Source organism: Rattus norvegicus, chromosome 15 (genome assembly GCF_021556685.1).
Source record: "Rattus norvegicus strain SHRSP/BbbUtx chromosome 15, alternate assembly SHRSP_T2T, whole genome shotgun sequence".
NCBI lineage: Eukaryota > Metazoa > Chordata > Mammalia > Rodentia > Muridae > Rattus > Rattus norvegicus.
In genome coordinates, this window is record NC_141548.1 from 94,192,233 (window position 1) to 94,204,965 (window position 12,733).

At 36.6% G+C, this 12,733-nt stretch overlaps 1 pseudogene; it reads left to right on the plus strand.

The window, feature by feature from the left end:
- The first annotated feature begins 892 nt into the window (after nt 1-892).
- LOC148001127 (large ribosomal subunit protein uL29-like) lies at nt 893-9,659 on the plus strand (annotated as a pseudogene).
- Nucleotides 9,660-12,733: the final 3,074 nt, after the last annotated feature.

Here is a 12,733-nt window from a genome sequence, read left to right on the forward strand (position 1 = left end):
CCAGTTGAAGGGGAAGCCCTGGGTACTGCTAAGACTCAACCCCCAGTGAACTAGATTGTTGTGGGGAGGGCGGCAATAGGGGGAGGATGGGGAGGGGAACAGCATTAAAGAAGGGGAGGGGGAGGGATTAGGGGGATGTTTGCCTGGAAACTGGGAAAGGGAATAACACTCGAAATAGTTAATAAAAGTTAATAATAAAAAAAAAGAATATTAATGCCAACCAACCAGTGCTCCAGGAACTATACCACTACCCAACGACTATACATTAAACTTCGAGAAAATATTACTTAAAAAAACAAGACAAAACAAAACAACAAAATAGTCAAGTCCTATTATATCCCACATGAATTTCTTCATGAAAATCTATTAACTCAAAATTATTTAAGATTCATCTATGGCAGTCTGATTAGTGTCAAATGGTTCTCTGATGTATCTAAAAACTAATGCTAAGAATGTTTTACACTTTAGCACTAGGAACAATTTAATTAATCCTTCTTTGAGATTAAGTAGTCACCGGGCATATGTAGTCCAGAGTCACCTTGGCATCCAGCTCCATTGAATTCATTTAATCACCTTTAAGTGGCAATCATATGTATAAGAATGTGGCCTTGTCTGCTCTTCTACACTTACATCAGCTTTACAAACATCTTTCCCTCCCCACAGGAACCTTAATCTGCTTCTCACCATTTTCAGTTGATTGTAAAGATTGTTCATATGTTTTTCCTGCATTGTTGCAACTTGAATATTCACTTACGATGATAGAAGCATTTCCAAAAATACACAGGAATCACGGGAGCCTTAACCTTATGCATAATGTCTGCATATTCATCTTCAGTTTCTGTGGAGAAGTAGACAGTAACAAAATCTGCAATGTTTCACCTATTTGTGTAAAATGGCGCAGGGTTTGTATGCTGGCTACATACATAAACTTGAGCTGTCCCTCATTATTTTAATTATTTAATTATTACTGTGTGTGTATAATATTTATTTGTGCCTGTCCTAGCACACATGTGAAAGTCCCCGAGCCATTTCCTGAACACACTTGTTCTCTTCTACTTTCATGTGTGTTCCAGGCACAGCACTCGTTACCAGGCCTGAAAAGTAAGAGCCTTTTTCCTCTCAATGACTCAAAAGGCCACATCTCCAATCCTTAAATTATTTATTATGCATGGGTGAATTTTTACATGTATGTCTGTGTGTGTGTATGCATTACATATATATGCACTATGTGTGTGTCATGCATGTGCCTACAAAGGTCCAAAAGAAGGTACAGACAGTTGTAAGACAACATTTGGATGGTTGGAGTCAAACCTAGGTCCCCTGAAAGAATACCGGTTTCCTTTAGTATTGATCAATCACACCAGTAGTACTAACCACAAATTATTTAATGTTTTCAGTCCTTGATTGTTTGAATCCACAAACAGCACATATACATATTGAAGTCCTTCTCCTTTTTAATGTACGTTCTTCAAAGTCTGCATTTGCTGGTATTGACATGCCTGCATTTTCTATGCTTAATGATTTCCTGGTTGGGATATTTCCGTTGAAATTCCAAGAAACATAAACAACTCCATTATTTTAATCTTACAGAATATAATTTATAAATTATAAACTGATAGAGTTTTGAAGCAACTCAAAGCTAACAAACTATTTACAAAACCCCACTACATTATTTTGGGGAGTAATGCTCTTGTTTCCCTGCAATACCTTCACACATGTCCCCCTCACTACATATCGAATGCTCCTGCTCATTTGACCTGGTACTTATAAAGTAAGTGTATAAAAAGCAAAACATTTGAAGTCTCAAAGAAGGAACACAAACATAAGCACGATTTTGTTTCTATTCTATCTATTCCTGGGCAGAATTGGCGACATCTCATTCTTTCTAAATAAAAGCCAGATAGCCTTGCTTGAGGTGTATTAACACATTCAGGCTTCTGAATTGCTGCTTGCTCTGTGTTAGAAATTATCGACCTTAATCTTCTGAAATCATATCAATTATCAAGTGGTATAGCTAACAATTAAGAGGAAAAATAAAAGCAAAACACATGGGTTTCATTCCTAAAGCCTCTGATTCACATATGATTCACTTACTGATTCATTAGCATGACAGGGGATAGTATAAAATATATGACTCAGCACTAAATACACACAATTATGAAAAATGCAGTAAGAAAAAAAACATCACACATAGAACACGTGGTATAGAGGAAACATATTTAACATTCTATGTGGTAAAGCATATGCATAATTAAACTCAATATGTTATACTGAGGGTACATAATCTTCTCTTAAGGGCACCTTATAAAGCTGGTGAAACAGAATTATTTCTGAATAATGGCTAGAAACTGGAAAAAGAATGAGTCATAAACGGAAGTTGAAAAGGAGTGAAAATACAGCATTTTGTGCAAAACATGGCATTAAGGAAATACAGACTCACTCAGGAAATGAAAGACATTTAATTTTGTGAATAAGAGATTACTTGTAAGTTTGATTTGTAAAAGGCAGGAAATTGGTTTGGCCAGAAAGGCAGAGAAATAGGGGCCACATTATTCAAGGTGACATAAGTTTAGCTAAAGATGTAGGACATCATTTTTAATAAGCAAGAACTCTTGAAGGTTTTTATGAAGTCAAATTCCATTTAATTTGCATTTGAAATGATGTTCTTCCCATGTTGTTTGGAAAATGGATTAGAAAGAATTAAAGACGTAGTTAAAGAAAACACATAATTACTAAGAGGTTGCAACAATAGAAGTAATAAGTGCTATTTATGTAGATTTGAAAGTGACCCTTCCGGCGGGAAATCATGGACAAACTCTGAGGACAAATGCAAACCAGAAAATGAGAAGACTGACATATTTTGAAAGAAGAAAGAATTGACAAGGATTTTAGTCTTTCCCTGGGGAAAATTAATTGAATTCTAGTGCTTCTCATGAACATCTGAAACCCATTATGAGGGCATAGTAAAAATGGCATTTCAGTGTTTGAGCTGCTAATTTTGCAGTGTGGCAAGCATGCATCCATAAGCCATGTAGGGGGCAGGGTGGATAGGAAAATCTGAGCGACATCCATGTAGGAGAGTGTTCCTGGTTTGAGGGTTTGAAGTATAGGTCAGGAAACGATCAGAAGAACAACATAATGTGAATGTATTAAAGAACAATTTGTAGCTTGTGCAACCACTGCTACGAGTTCAAATGACCTTTGTGAGTCTATTCACTATTTTTTGGTGTGTATCCTAAAGATAGCAAGGGACAACAGAAACATATCTTACAGTAAAATTTATATCTACACCTATGGTTTTGATCCCTACAGACACACACACACACACACACACACACACACACACACACACACACACACACATACAGAGGGGAGTTTAGAAATCGTAGAAAAATAGTCTTCTTCATTTTAAAATGCAAAAGTATTATTAAACTGCTTGTTGTATGAAAATATTAAGTATGTAAATAACTATCTGGTATTTTGTCATACATGATGATGAACAATTTATTTTTATTAATTGTGATAAATTACCTATAATAAAACTTGTGTTAAATATGATATATAAATTAAAAAATAATTTGAACTGTGTGGAAAAGCATCAGAACTTTGTGAGTTCTAGAATACAGTCTCAGTCCCATGTTACCTCTAACACAAGTACACAAAGAAAGCTGCCAATTGTGAGGTTTTTGGGTTGATTTTGATTTTTTTTCTTTTAGACACTTTTATTAAAGTTTTGAGATTTTCATAAGTAAGTTGCAGTTGATTTTCATTCTCTTTCCTGTCTCCCACGAAATTTCATGCTCCTACTCTCTTTTAGGTTCATGATATCATCTTTTATTTTTATACACATGCACATACACACACATACACAGACACACACACACATACACACACACATACACACACACACACACACACACACGACATACTGAGGACACTTAGTGCCCCTTGTAACTATATGCGTTTTGAACTGACTTCTTGGAATTGAATAGCATATTCAGAGGCTTTTTCCTGAAGAAGAAAGATTTTTTAACTCTCCCACATCTTTTGATTGCCTCTGTCCATATAAGGATGAAACCTTGTGAGCACATATATATATATGAGCATATATATACATATATATGCTCTGTTGTCTTTCTTCAAGGCTTGTCAAGGAAGCCAAATTGTTGAGATTTTAGGCATAGCTATTCTGTCACATGTAGAAGATGTCTTGGTCTTCTGGCTCGTACAGTCTTTCCCTCTTGTGCTCCTTAATGCTCACTCAATATAGGTTGTGTAGTCAGTACATTGATTGACTGGAGTTGGGGACTTCATATGCATTGATACTGTAGGTTTTGAGCAGTTGTGGATTTCTGTAGTAGCCTTTATCTTCTGGATAAAGAACCTTCCTTCAGAAAGGAGAACTACCATTGTTTGTGGGTATAAGGATAAGTATTTAGAATGCAGTTAAAAAGTGTACTGATTCGCAAAAGTAGCAATACTAAGCTGTCTTTTAAGGCCCACAACCTCAGCAGGCATAGGTAGTCAGGTGGGTGTTTTTCCTAGGGCACTAATTACTTCTTATTTATCAAGTTATATGCTGCTTGGAGACTTGTTTGTTAACCCCGGATATAAGTAGCACTATTTTAATTCTGAACATATTTTGTCAGGTTGCTTATTATTGTGGCTTTTGGGTGTCACAGCTAGTTTAAATTACAAGTTAGTTTTGTCCCTTGGCATCTATATAATACCTTCTGATGTTTTGAATACTAGTCTTCAGCAAAGGAACTCTCAGTTCTGTTTCAGCTTTCTTCTTCTAAGTCCTGTGTTTCATGCGTATGATGTCTAAAGGAATCGAGTTTTACCCTTAAAGTTTGTGACTGGGTTGGTGTCTGTGTTTCATTTTAACTAGCCTGAAGAGTACCCTCTAGAAGAGAAAGGACTAGAATATAAGATTAAAGTTTGTGTTGACCCCAGCTCAACTTCTCCATGTTCAATACGTTATTTGAATGTTTTCCTCTACAATGGGGATATTTGTCAGTTTTTATAGAGCAACTCTTTGTCATAGCATCAACCTGGCTTCTTTGAAGATTTGAATGGGTCCCCAGTCCTTAGTCAAAAATTCACTTGAATGCAGCCCAGTCCCTCCAATAGGAGTCTTGCCTAGGAATTAGAAATGGTGAGTTGTGATTCTGCAATCCCCATTATTAGGAGACCTTATTGAGATCACTGTTATAGAAACAAGTTAGTATTCATTGCATTAGATTCCACATCACCTACCAAAGGCTCCAAAATTCTAGCCTTATCTCCCTGTAACCTCTTACTCCATCTCATTTCCCCTACTGAAACCCTACCAATGCTCGTCCCCACTCCTATTATGTCTTTAAAATCTATTCTAGGTTTCCCTCAAAGAATGATGCCTGTGTCTCCCATTGACCTCTCCTCTTTACCTAAGTTCTTTGGGTCTACAGATTATAGATTGGCTATCATTTACTTAATAGCTAATATCCACTGAGAAGCTGATATATACTATGTTACCTCACTAAGCTTTTTAAAAATTCTATAATGCTCCATTGTATAGTTCTTTATCCATTCTTCTATTCAAGGATATCTGTGGTCTTTCCGGTTTCTGTTTATTATGAAAAAATCTAAAATGATCATGTGTGAGAATGTGACCTTGCTACACAATGTAGTGTCCTTTCTTATATGCCTAAGAGCAGTATAAATGTGATGTAGTATAGATATTGAGATAGATTGATTCACAAATTTCTGAGGAACTATGTTATTGATTTCCATTGTTATTATTCAGGTTTACACTTTCACCAGCAATGGAGCAGTCTTCTGTTCTACATCCTTGCCACCATGTGTTGTCATTTGTGTTAGGTGACCTTAGCTATTCTGACAGGTGTAAAATGGAATTTCAAAGTAGTTTTGGTTTGCATTTTCCTGACAGCTAATGATGTTGAACGTTTAAGTTTTTCTCAGTCATTTGAGAGTCCTTTACTGTGACCTCTCTATTTAGATTTGTACCGGATTTTTAACTTAGTTTATTTTTTGACATCTCATTTATCAAGTTCTTTATATAAATTTTGCTGTTCATCCTTTATCATACATGGAATGGGAAAAATACTTTTCTTATTCTGCATCCTGCCTCTTTGTTTCTATTTCATTCACAGTATGCTTTGCCGTACAGAATATTTTCAGTCCAAGAAAATCCCACACTCATTTCTAATTCCTAGCCCCTAGTGCTGGAAGGAACTAGACAGATGTTCTACAGATTCTGAAACCAAAAAAATGCGATGCCATACTACTATAGCTAGCAAAACTTTCAATTTCTGTAGATGGGGTAAATAAAATATTCTATGATAACTTCTAAATTAATCAACATTTATCTACAAACCATGCCAAGTAAGAGGGACAAGGGGTAAAGTACAAGATAAAGAGGTTAACTACATCAAAAAACATACAGCAAAGAAATAACCCCACACCAACAAAGTCAAGTAAATGGATGGAACCACCAATAACAAAAAAAAAAAAAAAAAAAAAAAAAAAAAAAACAGCAGCAACAACATAACAGAAATGACTACTCATTGGTCATTGATATCTCTCTACACCAATAAACTTCCCAATGAAAAGAACCATACTAAGAGAATGGATCCACCTACAGCCCTTCATGCTCAGATTCTGCTGGGAGAGAGCTGGTCTCCCAGTAGTGCTCACAATATTAACCTACAAGTGAGATCCTACTTTCACTCCAATAACTCTCCAAAGAGGGACAGGCCAGGGAACACACAGGGCACAGGAACAGGATTCTTCCAGTCTCCATCTGTACCCAGAGCAAAGGATATCCCACAGCCCTCCATACCCAAATCCCACACACAGAGAGCTGGTCTCCCAAGAATGTTCTCACTCCTAAGATCAAAGGTTCAAAGGCCCACAGTTTGGACAAGGTCCAGACAGAGACTGAAAGACCAACTAACACCAGTGATATCAAGATTGCGAGAGGCCAGTGCAAGAACCTAAGCAACAGAAACCGAGGCTACTTGGCATCATCAGAACCCAGTTCTCCCACTACAGCATGTCCTGGATACTCCATTAAACTGGAAAAGCAAGATTTGGATGTAAAATCACAACTCATGATGATGATATAGTACTTTAAGAAGGATATAAATGATTGTCTTAAAAATATATAGAACACAGGTAAATAGTTACAAACACTTAAAGAGAAAACACAAAAATCCCTTAAAGAATTACAGGAAAACAACCAAACAGGTAAAGGAATTGAACAAAACCATTTAAGACTTAAAATTGAAATAGAAGCAATAAAAAAATCACAAAGGGAGACAACCGTCAAGATAGAAAATCTAGGAAAGTGATCAGGAATCATAGACACAGCAATAACAGCAGAATACAAGTAATAGAAGAGAGTAATAGAGATTTCAGGGGCAGAAGATACCATAGAAACATTGACACAGCAGTCAAAGAAAGTATAAAATGCAAAAACATCCCAACCCAAAACATCCAGGGAATTCAGGACACAATGAGAATACCAAACACAAGGATACTAGTAAGAAGAGAGTAAAGGTTCCCAACTTAAAGGGCCAATAAAAATCTTCAACAAAATTATAGAAAAAAAAAAAACTTCCCTAACTTAAGGAAAGAGATGCCCGTGAACATACAAGAAGCCTACAGAACACCGAACATATTTAACTGGATAATAAATTATTCCCATCACATTATAGTCAAAACACCAAATGCAGAAAACAAAGAAAGAATATTAAAAGCAGTAAGGGAGATATTAAGTAGCATATAAAGGCAGACCTATCAGAATGACACCAGACTTTTCAACAGAGTCTCTGAAAACTAGACTATTTTGGGCAGATGTCATACAGACCCTAACAGAAAACAAAAATTAGTCAACACTAATATAACCAACAAAACTCTCAATAAACATAGATAGAGAAAACAAAATATTCCATGACAAAAAAATAAATTTATAGAGTATCGTTTTACAAATCCAGCCCTTTAAAGGATAACAGATGGAAACCTCCAATACAAGAAGGGAAACTAAACCCTAGAAAAAGCAAGAAAGTAATCTTCCTGCAACAAACTGAAAAGAAGACAGCCACACAAACATAATCCCACCACTAACAACAAAAATGACAGGAAACAATCACTATTCTTTAATATCTCTTAACATCAGTGGACTCAATTACCCAATCAAAAGGCAGAGACTAACAGACTGGATATGTAAACAGGACCCAGCATTTTGCTGCATAATGGAAACACGACTCAGTGACAAAGACAGACACTCCCCAAAAGTAAAAGGCTGGGGATATTTGTTTCCAAACAAATAGTGGCAAGAAACAAGCTGGAGAGCCCATTTTAATATCAAATGCAATCGACTTTCAACCAAAAGTTATTAAAAGATAAGGAAGAACACTTCATACTCAGCAAAGGAAAAATTTACCAAGATGAACTCTATGAACGTCTATGCTCCAAATGCAAGAGCACCCAAATTCATAAAAGAAATTTTATTAATGCTCAAAGCATACATTGCACCACACAGAATAGTAGTAGGAGACTTCAACACACCACTCTGATGGAAACAGAAACTAGAGAAAGACACAGTGAATCTAACAGTAGTTATGAACCAAATGGATTTACCAGACATCTATAGAACATTTCATCATAAAATAAAAGGGTATACCTTCTTCTCAGCACCTCATGGGACCTTCTCAAAAACTGACCATATAATTTGTCGCAAAAGAGGCCTCAATAGATATAAAGAGATTGGAATAATCTTGTGCATCCTAGTGGATCACAATGGACTAAGGCTGGTCTTCAATAAAAACAAAAATAACAGATAGCCCACATACAAATGGAAGATGCACAATGCTTGCTTTAGAATTTGATGAAATTGATGGCACAACATACCCAAAATTATGGGATACAATGACAACAATGGTAAGAGCTCTCTGAGAGCCTCAAAAAGAAATTGGAGAGAGCATACTTTAAGTGCTTGAAAACTCTAGAAACAAATTCACCCAAGAGGAGTAGACAGTAGGAAATAATCAAACTCAGAGCTGAAATCAACCAAATAGAAACAAAAAGAACATACAAAGAATCTAAAATGGAGGAGCTAATTCTTAAAAAAAAAAGATAAAATCAAAAAGATAGGTAAACACTTAACCAAATTAGCCAGAGGGCACAGTTACAATATCCAAATGAAATCAGAAAAGAAAAGGGAGAAATAACAACAGAAACTGAGAAAATTAAAAAAAAAATTATTGAGCTGTGAACAACGCATCAATGGCCAAGATAAGGCTCAGGACCTGAATGGCAAGAAGAAGAAGCTGTTGAAACAATTGGACGATCTGACTGTAGAACTGTCCCAGTTTTGAGTCACCAAAATGACAGGGGGCACCATACCCAAGCTCTCCAAGATTCAAGTCCTATGCAAACTCATCACCCCTGATTTCACTGTCATTAATCAGACTGAAAAGGAAAACATAAGGACATTCTTCAAGTGAAAGAAGTACAAGTCCCTGGACCTGGGACCCAAGAAGACTAGAGCCATCCACCACAGGCTCACCAAACACTAAGAGAAGCTAAAGACCAAGAAACAGCAGAGGAAGGAACAGCTGTACCCACTGCGCAAGTGTGCAGTCAAGGACTGAAAAGACAACAATAAAGTGCAAGACTGACTAAAAAAATTATCAGATCCTATTATAAAAGCCTATACTCAACAAAACTGGAAAATCTGGAGGATATAGACAATTTTCTAGACAAATACCAGGTACCAAAGTTAAATAAGGACCATATAAACCATACAAACAGTCCCATAAAGCCTAAAGCAATAGAAACAGTTATTAAATTCTCCCAACCAGAAAAAGCCCAGGACCAAATGGGTTTAATGCAGACCTTCAAAGACCTAATACCAATACTCTTCATACTATTCCACAAAATAGAAACAGAAGGAACATTACAAAATTCATTCTTTGAAGCTACAATTACACTTATAACTAAACCACACAAAGACCCAAAGAAAGAAAAGTTCAGAAAAATTTCCCTCAAGAATATCGATGCAAAAATACTCAATAAAATTCTCACAAATCGAATTCAAGAACATATTAAGAAGATCAAGTAGGCTTCATCACAGGGATGAAAGGTAGTTCAATGTATGGAAATCCAGCAATATAATCCAGTATATAAAAAAAATCAACGAAAAAAAACCACACGTGATCATTTCATTAGATACTGAGAGAGCATTTGACAAAACCCAACACACCTTCATGATAAAAGTCTTGGAAAGATCAGGAATTCAAGGCCTGTATATAAACATAGTAAAAGCAATATACATCAAACCAGTAACCAACATCAATTTAAATAAAGAGAAAATACAATCCTAGAAAATCACAAACTAGACAAGGCTGCCCACTCTACATTCATATTCATTATAGTACTCAAAGTCCTAGCCAGAAAAATTAGACAACAAAAGAAAATCCAATGTATACAAATTGGAAAGGAAGAAATTATAATATCTCTATTTGTAGATGATATGATAATATACTTAAGTGACCACAAAAATTCTACTGGAGAACTCCTAAATCTGATTTAAAAAATACAAACAAACAAACAAAAAGACTTCAGCAAAGTAGCTGGATATAAAGTTAACCCAAACAAATCAGCAACCTTCTTCTACAGGAAGGATAAATAGGCTGAGAAAGAAATTAGGAAAATGACACTAATCACAATAGCCACAAATAACATAAAATGCCTTGGTATGACTCTAACCAACAAGGGAAATATCTGTATGAGAAGAACTTTAAGTCTCTGAAGAAAGAAATCAAAGAAGACCTCAGGAGATGGAAAGACACCCATGACCATGGATTGGCAGGATTAATATAGTAAAAATGGCCATCTTGCCAAAAGCAATCAACAGATTCAGTGCAATCCCCAACAAAATTAAAACTCAATTCTTTATAGAGTTAGAAAGAGTAATTTGCAAACTAATTTGTTATAGGAAACCCTCCAAAATAGAGAAAACTGTCTTCAACAATAAAATAACTTCTGGGGGAATCAAGCTGTATTACAGAGCAATAGCGATAAAAAAAAAAAACTGCATGGTATTGGTACAGAGAAAGGCAGGTAGATCAAAGAGAATTGAAGACCCAGAAATAAACTCACACACCTATGGTCACTTGATCTTTGACAAAGGAGCTAAAACTATCCAATGAAAAAGGACAGCATTTTCAACAAAAGGTGATGGTTCAACTAGAGGTCAGTATGAAGAAGAATGCAATTTGACCCATGATTATCTCCTTGTACAATCCAAGTGGATCAAAGACCTGCACATAAAACCAGATACACTCAAATTAATAAAAGAAAAAAGTGGAATAGAGCCTAGAACAAATGGACACAGGGGAAAGTTTCCTCATCAGAACACCAATGGCTTAAGCTCTAAGATCAAGAATCCACGAATGAGACCTTATAAAATTGCAAGCTTCTATAAGGCAAAGGACACTGTCAATAGGACAAAACCACAACCAACAGATTGGGAAAAGGTCTTTATCAATCTTACATCTGATAGATGGTTAATATTTAATATATACAAAGAACTTAAGAAGTTAGACTCCAAAAGAGGAACACTCCTCCATTGTTGGTGGGATTGCAGACTGGTACAACCATTCTGGAAATCAGTCTGGAGGTTCCTCAGAAAATTGGACATTGAACTGCCTGAGGATCCAGCTATACCTCTCTTGGGCATATACCCAAAAGATGCCCCAACATATAATAAAGACATGTGCTCCACTATGTTCATCGCAGCCTTATTTATAATGGCCAGAAGCTGGAAAGAACCCAGATGCCCTTCAACAGAGGAATGGATACAGAAAATGTGGTACATCTACACAATGGAATATTACTCAGCTATCAAAAACAATGACTTTATGAAATTTGTAGGCAAATGGTTGGAACTGGAAAATATCATCCTGAGTGAGGTAACCCAATCACAGAAAAACACACATGGTATGCACTCATTGATAAGTGGCTATTAGCCCAAATGCTTGAATTACCCTAGATGCCTAGAACAAATGAAATTCAAGACGGATGATCAAAATGTGAATGCTTCCCTCTTTCTTTAAAAGGGGAACAAGAATACCCTTGGCAGGCAATAGAGAGGCAAAGATTAGAACAGACACAGAAGGGGTTGGGGATTTAGCTCAGTGGTAGAGCGCTTGCCTAGGAAGAGCAAGGCCCTGGGTTCGGTCCCCAGCTCCGAAAAAAAGAACCAAAAAAAAAAAAAAAAAAAAAAAAAAAACAGACACAGAAGGAACACCCATTCAGAGCCTGCCCCACATGTGGCCCATACATATACAGCCATCCAATTAGACAAGATGGATGAAGCAAAGAAGTGCAGGCAGACAGGAGCCGGATGTAGATCGCTTCTGAGAGACACAGCCAGAATACAGCAAACACAGAGGCGAATGCCAGCAGCAAACCACTGAACTGAGAATAGGACCCCCGTTGAAGGAATCAGAGAAAGAACTGGAAGAGCTTGAAGGGGCTCGAGACCCCATATGTACAACAATGCCAAGCAACCAGAGCTTCCAGGGACTAAGCCACTACCTAAAGACTATACATGGACTGACCCTGGACTCTGACCTTATAGGTAGCAATGACTATCCTAGTAAGAGCACCAGTGGAAGGGGAAGCCCTGGGTCCTGCTAAGACTGAACCCTCAATGAACTAG